Genomic DNA, 16,293 nt, shown 5'->3' with positions numbered 1-16,293 from the left:
AGAGTGATTTCTGTTTTCCTGACTAAAGCGTGACTACTATATCCAGTCACTCATCATTCCGTCCTGTTATATTCCCTCAAAGCAACTATCACCATCTGAAATTAGCCTTTGTATTTTTCCTTGTTCGCTTGTTTACTATCCATTCTTTCTACTAAAATTTAGATACCATGAGAGAGGGGGCTTTGATGTCCAGTTTACTGCACAGTCTCCAGTACCTAGCAGGAGAAATTAAACAGATATTTGCTGAATGAATGTCCATCAATTAAGACTGCATTGGTTTAACGCTTGAGAGAATCAATCTCTCTGTGTTCCTTCTGAGTTTCTGGCTGGCTTCTTCCCAGGGTTGTTAATAGATACTGTTTTTATTAACACAGCATTTGCCCATCACACTATCACTCCATTCATTTCGTCCTAAAATATCACACCACAGTCAGCTGGTCACTAAGCTGGCAGCTATGCTTGCCAACCAAAGAGCTGCAATTCTCAGTAGAAGGAGAAAATATCGCTTAAAGGGAGATACACACCATTTACAGGCCAACACACCTAGGCATATTTGCCAGTCATGCCAGTTGATTATCACAGCAGTTGTAAAATAAGTTGTGTTAGACCCTTTTTAAAAAATTATGAAACTGAGGCACAGAGAAGCAATTTGAACATGGTTAGAATTCAAACCGGCTCTGTCCAATTCCAAAGGTGTTCCACTTTCTCGTATTACCTGAGGGCCTACCTGGCCTGGCAGTTCTACAATGAGGCCAAGGAGTTAACCATCTGGAGGTCATCTGAAGGAGCTGAACCTTAATGCTCACAAGGCCAGGTTCATGGACACAATCCCTGTACACCCAGTGAGGTTTTCATTGCTCCATGGTCACAGGTGATTGTATCTCCCATCCCAGATACCTGTTACCAGCCTGGATTCTCAGGTAGAGCAGGAAAATAGGTACAGCTGACCCAGAGCATCTCAACCCAGCTGCTAGCAAAACAGCCAGTGATCCCCACCTTTAAGACAGTAATAAAGATGGAAAAACATTACTACCTATAAACCACCTTACATATCCCAGAGCCTCAGGAGGAACAGCCTATGCAACAATTTGGGCCAAATGCTCTTGGATTAAGGTGGTCATTCATTAATAACAGCTGTGGTGGGGTGATACTATAAATCCCCAGTTTTCTTCTACTCCCAGGTGTACCCCTGTATTGTACCCTGGAGAACAGACCCTTCCACACCTCAGCATTTGAAACACGATTCATTCACTATAGAACCAAAAATGAAAGGTAGCAAATACTTGACTACTGAATTTCAAAGCCACCAGTATAAAAGCAAGATGCAAGAAGTCAGGTGAATCTCCACTTTTCTCAACTACATAAAACACATCATGGCCTGAGAAGGAAGAAGAGACACTACAGACAGGCAAGCATGAGGCCACCAGTGCCAGCCAGTCATCAGGCAGGAGGCATCAGGCAGGAGTGACGCTTGCCTTTTGTCCCAAGATTCTTCCCAACCCTCAAGCTGGGCAGCCCTGCTTGGCCAACCTGGGGCTCACAGGAATAGGAAGCAGATATGAAGCAGAGAGGAAGCAGATGAAAGGCAAGTAGGAAGCCAGCAGGAGCAAACAGGAAGCAGACAGGGAGAGACAGGAAGTGGACAGCAAGAGACATGACATAGACACAGGAATCAGACACAGAACAAAAGGAAGAAACAGGTAGGTGCCTGCTCCCAGCCCCAGCCTTGCAGTTGCCTCTATCTTCCCTTATTGGCAGGGCCTAGAAAGGAACAGCTGAACAAGGGTGGATGTGCAGAGACCCACCCCCAGAATCACACACCGGAGAATAGAAGAGCAAGTTTAAAACTTAAGAGCCTATAATGTAATAACTGGCACATCCCATTAACAGAGGAGGAAACTGAGGCACGGGATGAGGGGAGTTAAATTACACAGTAAATGATGGTGGCAGAACAGGAATCCTGGAAAACTGGCTCTATGATGTGCACTGCAAACCATCCCTGTACAGCCTCACATTAAAGAAGCTGAAGGAAGGGAGAATTCTTATTCCCAGAATTTCAGGATGATCCATAATTCCTTCTTGGTCCAGAAGGATTCATGAAGATCCTAGAGAGGTGTATAAGGTAAAAACCTAAAAAGTGGGAATCTTAGATAAAAAGCCAGAATCCAGAGTGGCTTGTCTCTATCAGAGTCTACAGAATGGCTGTAGGTTTCATGAAAAACACCTAGATATTATAGTTTGCAGAACTACCAACAAAATAGAGAATACAGGCATATATCATCAGGTCTGAGGGAGGAAAAGAAGCAACTTAGTTTGGACACATCTGAGTGAAGGTAAAGGGAGATAGCTGAAAATATGCGATCATGGGATTCCAGGGAAGTGGACCCCTAATTTATCTCCCCACAAAAGTAAGCTCCTTTTACACAAAATGCTACATCATCAACTACTCTGTATTCTCTGAGACAAGGATTCTCAACCCTGGCTGCATGGTGAATACATATATTATACTTAGGCCCTGCCCCCTCAGAATGTCTTTAGATGGTCTCAAGTGGGGCCCGGTATTTTTCTATGTTCACTAAATGATTCAAACAAACAGCAGCAGAAAAAAGTTCATGGACACTACTGAGTACACAATAGGTACTTTGTATATAGTCATAAAAATGAATAGTCAGGGCAAGGAGAGCCACCCTTGAGGGGAAGCCTTGGATCATGTGCCAGCAAGTCCATAGAATGTTAGAGGCAACTTTATAAATTACAACAACAAAATGATAAAAATATTTTAAAATAAGGGCAAAGGGAAAATAAGAATAGAATCATCATTATCATCATCATCATTTATATGTACTAAGCATTTTGCAGGTATTAAAATCATTATCATCAAGTCATCGTTTAATCCTTGTAATAGATCAAACATTATTCCAAGCATTTTATAGGTATTCACTATTTTAATTTTGATAGTCTTTTGACTATGAGGATTTCGTTTTTACCCCCACTCATAGATGAGAAAACTGAGGCACAGGGCATTTACATGACTTGCCTAAGATCATATAGCTAGTAAGTGGTGGAAGTGGAATTTGACCCAGGCAGTCCAGCTCCAGGCAGAGTTCTCACTATTAGCCACTATGTTCTGCTGCCAGAGGAAAGTTCAAGCAAGCAAAATCTACATTGTAAGAGTATAATCAGTGACTAAAGGAAACTGCAAATGTGGCTGTGAATTGCCCACAGCTCTCAAAGCACAAGATTAGGTCACTATTTGGACACTGTCCATAAAATGAAAGCAAGAAGCAAAGCTTTTCCTGGCTCTAAGAGAAGTTCCTCTGGTGAGTGCTCCCAACTGGCCCCTGCAGGGTACCACATCATTCCCACATTACACTGTGAGCTTATGAGAATGCCTCCTATGGTGGGCTCCATGTAAGATGGGCCTATAACAACTATGGACAATGAAGCAAAAGCAGTTTTCCAGAGGGCCCCGCGGTGTGTGCCAAGACCACTGACAGCTTTTGGATAGTCTAGCTTAATAGAAAAAGAAAATCCAGAATGCGATTCTAGAAAACCCGACATTGTACACTCTCCTCCTGCATGTGCTTTCTTCCCAAACTAGGGAAGGCTTTTAGAAAGAGTCAAGTGGCAGAGCACTTGAGATTATGTTCTGGGGCTACGAATATTTTAGAGAAACAGTTGAAGGCAAATGTGCACAATTTGAAACATAACAAAGAATACCAACCTTTTATTTCCTAATTTCCACCACTGCGTTACGCTGAGAAAGTCCTCCTCCATATCCCAGGATCAAATAGACACTACCTACACTTTTGCTTGGTTTCTGTGCATGGGTATGCATAGATGGGTGCGTCTCTACATTTTTACACTTAATTCTTGAAGCTACCTGAAATCTCTACTGGTGTATAATGTGAAGTGAGAATCTGATAAAGTTGAAAATGAGCATGCACTGAATTCAGCCAGTAGAAAGATTTTATTTGACTTTGCAGTTTGGGTTTATTTTAATTGAATCTGAATGCTTTGTGTCAGGGTGCACACATATTTTTCACTATTCTCCAATTCACTAACACCCACTTACACCTACTCTTTTCATTCATTTCTGGTACGTGCCTCAGCCTTGATCTTAGAAATTGCTTTCCCAAATAGCTAGCCACTTTCTCCAATGTGTGTCTCTGCCAATGATTTCTAATGCTTGCTGATTATTTGTTAAGACCTGATACATGCTCAAGTCTACTTGTGATCTATTTATTTAACTTCTTTGTGGTGTGACTACACTCATACCAATACATTGTAGCTGAAATTAACGTGGATTTACAATACAGTTTATTATGTAGGAGTGTTATGGACTGAATTGTACCTCCTCCCAAATTCATATGTTCAAGTGCTAAGCCCTGGCACCTCAGGATGTGACTGTATTTTGGGACAGGGTCTTTCAAGAGGCAATACAGCTAAAATAAGGCCACTGAGGGGGACAAATATTTTTATCCCATGCTGTAGCTAGCTCCTCTGTCTTCTCGCATTGTGTCCTCAGCGTGTAACTTTGCTCCTCCTGGTTGCACAGTGGCTGCTGTATCTCCATCCCTCTCAGGACACAGCACCAACACCCACACTTGGATGCCTGACATTTCTCTGGAGGGTTAATTGTCCTTAGAGAGCAGTTGCCTTTTTGAAGAGCTACTGGGGAGAAGTACCAAGCATTCTGCCTTTTACTGAGGATGGGGGCATTGGAAGGAGGTCTGCCTGGAGTGGGTGTCTCATCTTCAGAATTTAGTTACTCATCTTGCTTGCAGCCCCTTTCATGCCTGTCCTTGCTCTATTTGCCAACATGGGGCCAAGAGCCCCCAATTCAATAGGACTGGCATCCTCATAGGAAGAGGAAATTAGAACACGGACACACACAGGGAAGACCATGTGGTGGCAGAGGAGGCAAGCAGCCATCTACAAGCCAAGAGAGGCCTCAGAAGAAACCAAACCTGCTGGCACCTTGGTCTTGGACTTCCAGCCTCCAGAATTGTAAGAAAATAAATTTCTGCTGTTTAAGTGGCCCAATATGTGGTACTTTGTTATGGCAGCCCTAGCAAACTCATACAGAGGGATAACTGTTCTTTATCAAAATCCTATTAGCTAGACTTCCCTGCTTTCCATCTTCCGAGTTAACTTTAGAATCACATGGTCAAGTTGCCCATGCCAAAACTCAAATGGACTGTCAGCTGGAGGTGAGGATCTGCACAATGAGAGTGTGGATGCCTTTCAACTTCCTGCCATATTTTTCTATGTATTTTCAAGTTTTCTAGAATGAACATGTGCTGCTTATTCAATCTAAGAGAAATATTGACATTCTTCCTTCAAAAAGAAAGATATGGAATTTAATTTTAAGTAGCAGACTGAGCACACTCATTCCCTCCATCTCCACAGAAACCCAAATGAAATAAAAGCATAAAAGTACAAAAAGGAAAAAACCTATTATCAAGAGAAATGGAGGAAGGATATGTGCAAATAAAATACTTCAGCAAATTTAAGAAAGAGAATAAGTGGATAAAAGTGTGTTGACGGGCAGGACAGCAGAGGAAACCTTAGACTAGAGCATTCTGCATGTGCTGCCAAGGATCAAGAGGCTACTCTGCCCACTGGAGCCCAGAGGGGCTCCTGGCTACCTGCTGGCACGTACAGTGAGGACACCTGTGAAACTGGAGCTGGAAAAAGGAGAGTAACTAGATTCTGTAGAATGGGACACCCACTTCAGGTAGACCTCCTTCTAATGCTCCCATCCTCAGTAAAAAGCAGAATGCTGGCCGGGCGCGGTGGCTCAAGCCTGTAATCCCAGCACTTTGGGAGGCCGAGACGGGCGGATCACGAGGTCAGGAGATCGAGACCATCCTGGCTGACACAGTGAAACCCCGTCTCTACTAAAAAATACAAAAAAACTAGCCGGGCGAGGTGGCGGGCGCCTGTAGTCCCAGCTACTCGGGAGGCTGAGGCAGGAGAATGGCGTAAACCCGGGAGGCGGAGTTTGCAGTGAACTGAGATCCGGCCACTGCACTCCAGCCTGGGCGGCAGAGCGAGACTCTGTCTCAAAAAAAAAAAAAAAAAAAAAAGGCAGAATGCTTCATACTTTTCCCCAGTAGCTCTTCAAAAACGCAACTCCTCTCTAAGGACATTGAGTTAACCCTTCAGAGAAACGTCAGGCATCCAAGTGTGGGTGTTGGTGCTGCGTCCTGAGAGGGATGGAGATAGGGCAGCCACTGTGCAACCAGGAGGAGCAAAGTTACACGCTGAGGACACAATGTGGGAAGACAGAGAGCTGGTCACAGCATGGGATCCAAGAAAAAATAAGATCAAATCCTACTCGCCTAAGCCACTGTGGCCAGGGTTTCTGTTACTTGCAGCCAAACACAATCCTAAATGATAAGAAAAGAGAAGTACATGGCAGAGTGCCTGGCCCAAACTAAGTAGGAAATAAATGTGTGTCGAAAGAATAAATGAATAAATGGAATGAAGTTGATACTTTTAATGCAAATAAGTAAAAACAATTAAAATGTGAAAAAGGGAAGAAGGTAGGTAAATTAGCTAAATCCTCATCTTTTATAGAGAGAGCACTGCTGTCTACATTTATTAACTCAAGAAGTCAAGGTAGATGAATAATTATAGAAGTAATCACCAGAAGAACTAAAACCAGAAATGGCTAGATGTGGCAGACTCTAGGGAAGGAAATCAAGGATATAGAGGAATGGAAGACTATGGCCTTTCTTTCAAAGTTATTCTGTACCATTTTAATTTCACCATCTGCATGTGTGACTTTGAGGATAAGAAGCCTTTGTGTGTAAGAGCCCAAACCTAGCCAAACAAGGGAAGATAGCATAGAACAGAATACTGGAAATCTGAGTATAGGGGATAAGGGGAGAATGCCCTCATTCTAGACAATAAGACATTATTGGGCCTGTGGGTGAGATGGCCACCTGTCAAGGGGGGAAAATCAAAAACTTCCTCGTCGACCATATTGCATATGGCTGCTCAGGCAGGGACTTTCCCAGTATCTCCTGTATCCATGTATGGCCACAAGACTTGTTCTTGAAATAGGAGCAGGAGAGTCACATACCACATTAAAGCCAAAATAGGTAGCTTTTACCTTCCACCAGTGAAAAGCAGGAAACACTGAAGCCCTAGGGCATGACAAAGCCATGAGCTGGAAGGAGCCCAGGCCCTGGAATCTCCACACAAGGAAGGCTGCCTACCAAATGTGAACACCCACACAAGATGTAAGCAAGAAGCAATCTTTTATTGTGTTAAGCCACTCCTAGGAACTTATTTATTATAGCAGCTAGTGATAACCAACTAAACCAACGTGGTATAGGCTTACAATTTGGACAGCAGTAGCCCCATCCCTACTAAAAAGTGAAAACAAATTGCATAGCACTTCTTCAATGTAAACTGTGTTTTTGTGAGCAAGGAGGAGATAAAGACACTCAGAGAAACAAAAGTGAAGAGCTGTTCAGCCAACATGAGAGATTTCCATGCCGTGCCAGATGCAGGGGGAGCGTTATTAAAGGGATTACATAGATTGCTTAGTGACAGTAATTTTGACCTCCTATAGGCACCATCAGCTGTTAAACAGTGGGAAATTTTGATGACCTTGTTCTAATTTCCATTTATATTTATTCTAAATTGGACACCTTGGAGATTGTTTAAATAAGAGAGGAAAATTCACTGAGTAATCTTGACAGTTCTGCCACTGTCTGATTGGGAAGCAGCTGAGGCTTACAAGAGGCACAGAGACACCTGGGCTGGAGCCCCAGGTCTGCCATCAGTTCAGTTTATGTACCAAGGCAAGTCACTTCATCCTCCTGAGATTCAATTTCCCCCTGTGTCAAACGGGGAGTCACCTGCTGCCAGGTGCATCAGGGACACATGAGGTAACCCAGTGGTGTGACTTGTTATTGTGCAACTGCATACATAGGAATGTCACAGGTGGTGCCTCTGTGGACTTCTCACTAATTCAGACTTGCTTTTCTTTCACCTGTTCATCACTGAAATCGAAAATGATTCTTTCATTTCCCAGAATGAAATGAAAGAATGCAAACCATGCAAATCGAAACAAAATTGGAATTGAAGGTCAGTCATAGCTGGGATAGGCTGGCTTCAGGTCTAGCTGGATTCAGCAGTGAAGCAATGTCACCGCTGTGCATCTTCACAGATGTCCTTTGAGGGAATGGATAAAGAAGCCTTGGTACCTTGTTGGGTGGAACACTACTCGGCAGTAAAGAGGAGCAAATGATGGACACACAGCATCATGGAGAAGTCCCAAATACATTATGCTGAGCGAAAGAAGGCTACCTCAGAAAGCCACATGCTGTCCAAGTGCACTTACATAACACCAAATCAAACCAGAGGGATGAAGAACACACCGGTGACTGCCAGACAGAAGGGACTGGGAAGAGTTTGACTATAAAAATTTTAATCAAGGGAACTGGAAGAGGGGTTGATGGAGCTCTTCTGTGTCCTGACCGTGCTGATGCTTACACAACTCTAGGCATTTGCCAAAAACTTACAGCACTCTGTACCAAAAAGAGTGAAATGCACTGAAAATAATTTTTTTCCTTTGAGGGGGAGTCTTGCTCTGTCGCCCAGGCTGGAGTGCAGTGGCGCGATCTCGGCTCACTGCAACCTCCCCCTCCCAGATTCAAGCGATTCTCCTTCCTCAGCCTCCCAAGTAGCTGGGATTGCAGGCATCTGCCACCACACCTGGCTAATGTTTGTATTTTTAGTAGAGACGGTGTTTCACCATGTTGGCCAGGCTGGTCTTGAACTCCTGATCTCAAGTGATCCACTCACCTCAGCCTCCCAAAGTGCTGGGATTACAGGCGTGAGCCACCGCGCCTGGCCAAAAATAAATTTTGAAGTAATTTTTTAAGATGTATTTTCAGCCATCATCCTGCTCTGTCTTCTACGAAGCTGACTTTATTCTCCATGTCACAGTGAGATCAGCATTTTCAAGCTTCACATTCTCCTTCTAAAATCCAATGAGAACTAGTGGAAGTCTATTTTTCAAAATTACAGGGGCAAACCCTCAGTACCTCTCATTGCACTGATGAGGCATGTGGTGGGGCATCTGCCCATCCCTAAACAAATCACTGTGGCCAGGGGGATGCCTGTTCTCATTGGTTCAGCCAGGGTCATGTGCCCCTCCCCAGGAGCCTGGAAGGAGAATCAGCTTCAGCTGAAATAGGAGAGGTGGGGGTGGTTCCCCAAAGAATCATCATGGGGTCATTTCAACAGAAAGAACAAGGGAATTCTAGGTAGGAAACAATACAAAAATCTCTATTTTTCAAATAAAACAATTTACACCAAGTCAGTACTGATTTCTTCCTGCCAGCACTACTCTCAACACTGTAGGTGTTGAAAAAGAAAAGTCAGGACTATGCCTGAGGTCAGAAACCAGACATTGGAGCAACCCTGCAGAAACGTGTTACCTTTGCAATTTGACATACTGTGTTCAAAACACAAGTTGGAGATTCTGAACCCAGGGCCTAAAATAAACCAACATTCTCTGAAGGGCTAATCTGTTTATTTAAGGATCCCAAGTCTGCAGAAGTGATCTCAGCCGGCAGGGACAAAACAGAAGTAGACTCAGGGCCGGCTTCATGTCACGCAAACTGTGCATTCCAGGGCCGCACGCTCAGAAGGAACCATGCTCTGCTTAATGCTGTGCTGCCATGCTCTTCACCTCTGAAATTCTTAAGAGTTGTATCTTTGAACTTGTGCTTTGTAAGTGAAGTCTAATGAGACGGTCACACATGGCACAAAAGCAGAGGAGAAATGTGCAATATGCTCGTCTGCTATTTGCTCCTTGCCGCACTATTTACATATAGCATTCACAGTGCCCCATAAGCATCATGGTCCCAGTGGATCCATTATGTGTGGAGCTCAGCAAGACTCAAAGCGAGTATAGGTAAGTGTGTTGCATCCATGACAACTAAACAGGGGCACTGACAGCTCCGCGAAACCAGGCTGCCTATTCAAACCAGAACTTGCTTCAAAGGCAGAAAAAAGGCAAAGACGTTCTACAAAACACAACAAACCAAGGAACCCTGTCAGGTCCTTGGTTACTCCTGTTACTTCCTGTATTCATCAGCCACTTAAACGCTGAAAAGGATGACACAGAAGGAACAGCAAAGATCAGACAACCCCTAGCTCCTCTCTTTTCAGTCCTTCCTCACCTACCAGGAGGCGAAGGGAGAGGTCTGGTAGAAGGAGTATCAAGAGGTGAGATGAGAAAGTGCTGAGGTAGTTCTGTGCAGCGTTTCCACTGTCCTGGTAGCAATGATATACCCACGACGCACGAGCTATGAAATATGGATTGTGTAACTGACGACTCTGTATATGTGTTAATTGCTCTTATATTTGCATTTAAAACTGATATAGCATAATAAAAAGATAAATGATAAAATCCATAGTAATGATTTAAGATTTTAATTTTTCTTTTTCAGAATGGACTTAAATAGCAAGTAAAAACACCATGATAAGTTGAAAGAGGGGCCGCAGAAGGAAGGAAAGGGGCTTTATATTTTCATACTTTCATGGCATTTTTTCTCTCATTTTGGAACAAGGGGCTGAATTTTCATTTTTCCCTGAGCACTGCAAATTGTGTAGCCAGCCCTGAGGACATGTGAGTTAACCCAGCAGAAATATAACCATGCCACAATCCCCAACTTTCTCCCAACACTTAGGCCAGAGGTTAAAAAAGCAGGCTCCAGGGACAGTATCTGGGGTCATGGACATATTTTTATTTACCTACTCAGTGATTTTCTAAAAACTGAATTAGTCGCACAAAAATCCAGATTTCTGACTTCTCTTTAAAAATACAATAAGCTTTGACTCGGCTGCGCATGCATTCCTACCCAGCGGTAATCAGCTGGATCAGCAGGGTCACTGCTGCTCTCTTTAGCTGGCACCTGCATCCTAAAGCTCACCATCGTCCCCACCATTCCCTGTCGCCCCACTCCAGCTCTCACACTCCCATACATCCCCTGCCTGCCCTCCAGTCCACTTTCTGAAAATGAGCCCAACACTGAGGAGGGCAGAGCTGGGAGAGGGAGACACAATTCCAGGTGCAACAGCTTCAGACTTAGACATTTATTCTTCATGAATGTAATTAATCCTATTTGCCTTATGTAGTGGGTTGAGTAATATCCCCCAAAAAAGATATTTCCAGGTTCTAACCCATGGTCACCTGTAAATGTCACCTTACTTGGAAACAGAGCCTTTGCCAAGGCAATTAAGTTAAGGATTTCAAGATGAGATCATCGGATGACATAAGCCCAACGACACCCACCCTAAAACCAGTGACAGGCGTCCTTATAAGAGAAAGGACAGGGAGACTTGAGACACACAGAGACATAGGAGAAGGCCACATGAAGACAGGAGAAGAGACTGGGGGAATGTGTCTACAAGCCAAGGAACGCCAAAGATCACTGGCAACACCAAAAGCTGAAAGAGCAGCCTGGGACAGCGCCTCCCACAGTCTTCAGAGGAAACAACAGGGCAACACCTTGATTCGCCTCCAGAATGTGTGAGAATCAGTGTCTGTTGTTTTAAGCCACCAAGTTTGTGGTAACTTATTACAACAGCCACAGGAAACGAATGCACGTTATAAACAATAAAACATCATTTTTCCTGGCTAGTTTGGGCAATCCGAAATCGCTCGCAGAATATCTTTTGTTCTCTTTGGTTTTGTTTTTTGTTTTTTGTTTTTTGTTTTTTAAGGCAGTTCATTATTTTCCCACACACAAAGTAACTAGAGAAAGGAAAAATTAATATTGTCCAGTCTTAGTGGCTGTTCCAAAGAGAACTTGCTTTAGTGAATCTGTAAGACAAGTTTTTAAGGGTTAAGTGTTTAAACAGCATGACTTCAGACGCCTTCAACATCCCTTTTACAATCCTGTTGAATCTCCAAGTGCTTGGAAACCCCTTTTCACCTACCAAAGCATTCTACAGTCTTTAAAAAAAAAAAAAGCCTACTCTCTGAATTAATTTCTCAGATCACATAAGGGTCCCTGTGACGCAGGAAGTGAAGAGCTATGAAGAAATGCAGTGGGTGGAGGGCATAGCCTGCTTCTGAAGAGTTGTGCTTAATTGAGAAAAGAAGACAAAAGTCTGTGGGAAAAAAAAATCGATGAACAATAAAAGAAAGTAAAATATGTATTGTTCACTTGCCTGATATAACAGTTGCCAGATCTCAGAGGAAGAAGAGAGGAATAATTGGCTGGCAATTATCACAAGCTTATCAGTAGCATCCAATGCATAAAAATAATAATAACAATAATAGCCATTGCTTGGAATTTGTCACATACCTACTGAGTGCCAGTCACTGTTCTAATTGCATTAACATGTATAAACATGCTAAGTAACATGTCCTGATACATGTATTAACATGTTTTAAATGTATTAACATGTATTAGCTCTTTAGACTTTTATTCTTTACACAATCCTATGAGCTAGAGTATTCTTTTCATAATATAACCATCTGATATGGTTATATGATTAATATTATTATATAATTACTATCTAAATAGATTTGGGCAGGGCTCAGTGGCGCACATCTATAATCCCAGCACTTTGGGATGGCTTGAGGTCAGGAGTTAAAGAGAAGCCTGCGCAACAAGTGAGACCTCATCTCTACAAAGAAAATGTTAAAAAAAAAATAACCAGGCATGACAGCAAGTGTCTGTAGCTCTAGCTACTTGGGAGGCTAAGGTGGGAGGATCGTTTGAGCCCGGGAGATCGAGGCTGCAGTGAGCCGAGATCACACCACTACACTCCAGCCTGGGCGACAGAGCAAGACCGCATTTCTAAATGTATCAAACAAGTTACAATATTATAGCCATTTTATAGATTCAAAAATGAAGGCACAGAGATGTTGAGAAACTTGCCTAGGGTCACACAGCCAGTAAGGGGTGCAGCCAAGAGCGGGCCCCAGAGTGTGGGCTTTACCCCCTGTTCTGCCGGGTCCTGGCATCTGTGTGGTTCCTGCTCCTCTTCCTCTGCTTGGGGACAGACTCAGCTCCTTCCTGGTGAGCCACATGTGAGCTGGTTCCAGATTTCACCCGGAGCAAAGAAGGGCTCAGGTGCTGCTTTTAACCGATAGCGCGACCTCGAAACCCGTGGACTAAAAGCCACGGAGAACTCGGGAAAGAAACAGCACCTCCCCTTCACACAGACCCCAGGGCTACGCCGTGGACCCCACCCTGGGTAAAAACCCTGAACAGCAGCCTTGGGAATCTTGGTGCGGAGGAAAAACACAAAGCCTCAGTCCCCTTTTCCTGGAATGCAATTCAGAGCTTATCCTGTGTCGCTCAGAGTCAGCGGAGGACGGAGCGGACTCCTGGGACAGCACCGCAGAGTGAGCTGACCCAGGAGCCCCGGCTGAGCCCACCCGGGCCAGCCTCTCCCCGGCGCTGTTCCCGCCCCGCTCCCAGTCCCGCTCCTTCCTCCGCGGACCTCGGGCCTCGCAGGCAACACCGCCACCCAGTGGCCGCCGCCGCCAGCGCTGCACGAGGAGCCGGTGGTGCATCCATCCCCTCTTCCAGAGATGAAACCCCGATTTGGGGTGGTTTAGGGCAATCTGGGGACTTTCACCAAGGCCCACTGCTGCTTTCCAACAGAAACCCCTTAAAGCGCGACTACTCTCTAGGACCAGATTCTTTGCAAATCACAGAAACCCAAACCAGAATAGGCTAAGGGGAGAAAGGGAGTCACTGTTCCCAAACCACCAACCTAGACAGAGGAGACAACAGGCGGCAGGCAGCCAGCACCGTGTGGGTTCTCTGTGCTCCGGAAGAACATGAAATTCCATTTGGAAGCGGGGACGCACCCACACCACACGCATCCCATGACCCGGAGAAACACCTGGGTTTTCCATCAGTCCAGTATGACACAGATCATCGGACCACAGGGACAGCCGCCGAACAATGACCACAGGCTGCCAGCAGGGCCACTGCATTGAAACCCTCTCTCCCCTTCCCTTTGTCCACTTCCCTCACCCTGAGAAATCACAAAGTGGAGAACTGATTTTTGCCTGTATCTGTCGCATTCCTTCCAGTGAAGATCAGGTAGTTTTATGAAAGGGCTTTTCTTCCCTTTGTGTTCAGAGGTATTCACTCCACAGGGAAAATCTCTAGTCCCTGGCTTGAAAGCTGTTCCTGTTGTTCCCTTTCATTGACCACCTGAGTGTCCAGGGGCTGGGGCTGGGGGAACGCTTTAAAAGGCCAATCTCAAGAGAGATGAATACAGCCTGTGTCGGTGACAATGAGTGGCTTGAGGACAAAGCCACGTCAGCTCTGAGACATCTGTTAGGGAATCGTCCCAGGGAAGTAACCAGCCCATTGTCCCATCTCATTCCAGCCAAAAGCCACTCAGACCTTAATATCCTCCTCAAGTCAGTCCCTCATAGGACCCCAGACCCAAGGGTGGAGGGAGCTGGGGTTCTAGAGAAGGAGGCTTGGGCTAGAAGGTCAGCCTGCCTCTTGCCTGGCTGGGTTGCCTGGTGAGTGACTCAGCCCCACTTAGCAAGACAGGAATACCATCTGCTTCCTGGGGTTCTGTTGCATTCAATGGGATGGATCAGGCACACTCATTTGTCTAACTCGCATTGGACAGCTATAACAAATCCATCATAGGCTGGGAGGTTTCAACAACAGACATTCATTTCCCACAGTTCTAGAGGCTGGAACACCAAGATCAAGGTGCCAGCAGATTTGATGTCCGGTGCATGCCTTCTTCCTTATGGACACGCGTTCTTGCCGTATCCTCGCATGAGGGAGGAAGCACTGGTGCTTCTTCCTCTATTTATAAAAGCACTCATGGGGACCACCCTCGCAACCTCACCTAAATCTAATTACCCCTCGAGGGCTCCACCTCCTGATACCATCACACTGGAGATTAGGGGTTCAGCAAATACGTTCGGGGGTGGGGTAGAATGTGAACATTAAGTCCATAACAGTGTTCACTCAGTACCCATTAAGAGCCAGTCCTGTGCCCAGCACTGAAGTTGCAGGGAGAATACAGCAAAGCAACACTGTCCTCCCAGATTTTAGACTAGTTTAGAGTAGAAGAATGAACAAGCTATTCCAGTAAAGAAAAGCAAGAGTCATGAGGGCAAATGTACTGAGGAGAGGCCCCAGTGCAGTCCTGATGAAGCCAGAAGAGACAGGACCTGTAGTTCATTGAATGGTGCCCCCAAAACACATCCACCTGGAACCTTACTTGGAAATAGGGTCTTTGATAACATAAGCAGGTCATATTGGATAAGGGCAGACTTTAAATCCAATGACTGGTGTCCTTAGAAGCAGATGACAGAATAGAGACAGGGAAGGTCATGTGAAAATGGAGTGATGAGGCCACAGCCAAGGAATGCCTGGAGCCACCAGAAGCTGGAAGAGGCAGGAAGGATCCTCCCTCCCCTAGAGCCTTCAGAGCAAGTATGGCTCTGCCAACACCTTGATTTTGGACATCTTCCCTTCAAAGGAGAATACATGTATGATCGATGCCCCAGGAGACAAACACAGTAGCCAAAGGACACCTGGAATAGCCAGGCCCCAGGGCGGGAAGAAGGCTCCCAGCAGAGGAAACAGCATGCGCAGGAGAACGCAGAACAGTGCTGTAGCTGCGAGGGTCTGGTGGCTGGGCAGGGGTAAGGGCACCATGCTGGACTGGAAAGGGAGGAAAGGGCACGTCCTTCAGGGCTGGCGGAGGTCACTGCATTGTGTTTGGACTTTATCCTGGGGTAACGGGAAGCCACCAGAGTGACTGAGGTCCCAGGTTCACAGCACCATTTGATATAACACGGTTAAGACATCACTCTGCTATTATGGAGAATGGACTAAAAGCAGGAAAGGCCAAGACAGGAAAATGAACGTGATGGCCCATCCCTGAGGGGAGGGTGACTTTGTTTTACAAACGGGCCAAAGACAGTCCTTGTAGACTGGCCCGTTTACTTCTTCAGAGTGGGTTAGGGCCATCCATTCTCCAAGACCCCCGGGGCCAAAATCCAAATTTTACACAACCCATTGTTTTCAATGTAGCCCAAATAAGCCGATTTTTAGCTATGTAGAGCCCACCTGCTTTATATATCCTGAGAAACTGCACCCAGCATCGACCAACCACAGATTTTTTCAAAAACCGTGGACAATAGAAGACTCTAGACAGCTGCTGCCCCTTGGAGCCCCCTGGCCCAGAGGCAACCCATGGTCCTGCTGTGTGGCCTGGACACTTAAGCCCCCTCTCTAGCTCTCCTTTTCCCCA

General features: G+C 45.2%; 1 protein-coding gene across 8 annotated transcripts in view; it reads right to left on the bottom strand.

Moving 5' to 3' along the window:
* Positions 1-16,293, bottom strand: part of TMEM132B (transmembrane protein 132B) — a 507,637-nt gene that overhangs the window by 310,795 nt on the left and 180,549 nt on the right. The gene's annotated exons all lie outside the window — the stretch shown is intronic.

Source organism: Macaca mulatta, chromosome 11 (assembly GCF_049350105.2).
Source record: "Macaca mulatta isolate MMU2019108-1 chromosome 11, T2T-MMU8v2.0, whole genome shotgun sequence".
Classification (NCBI taxonomy): domain Eukaryota; kingdom Metazoa; phylum Chordata; class Mammalia; order Primates; family Cercopithecidae; genus Macaca; species Macaca mulatta.
Note: the sequence above shows the minus strand (reverse complement) of the source record. Positions and strands in the feature narration are given on the sequence as shown.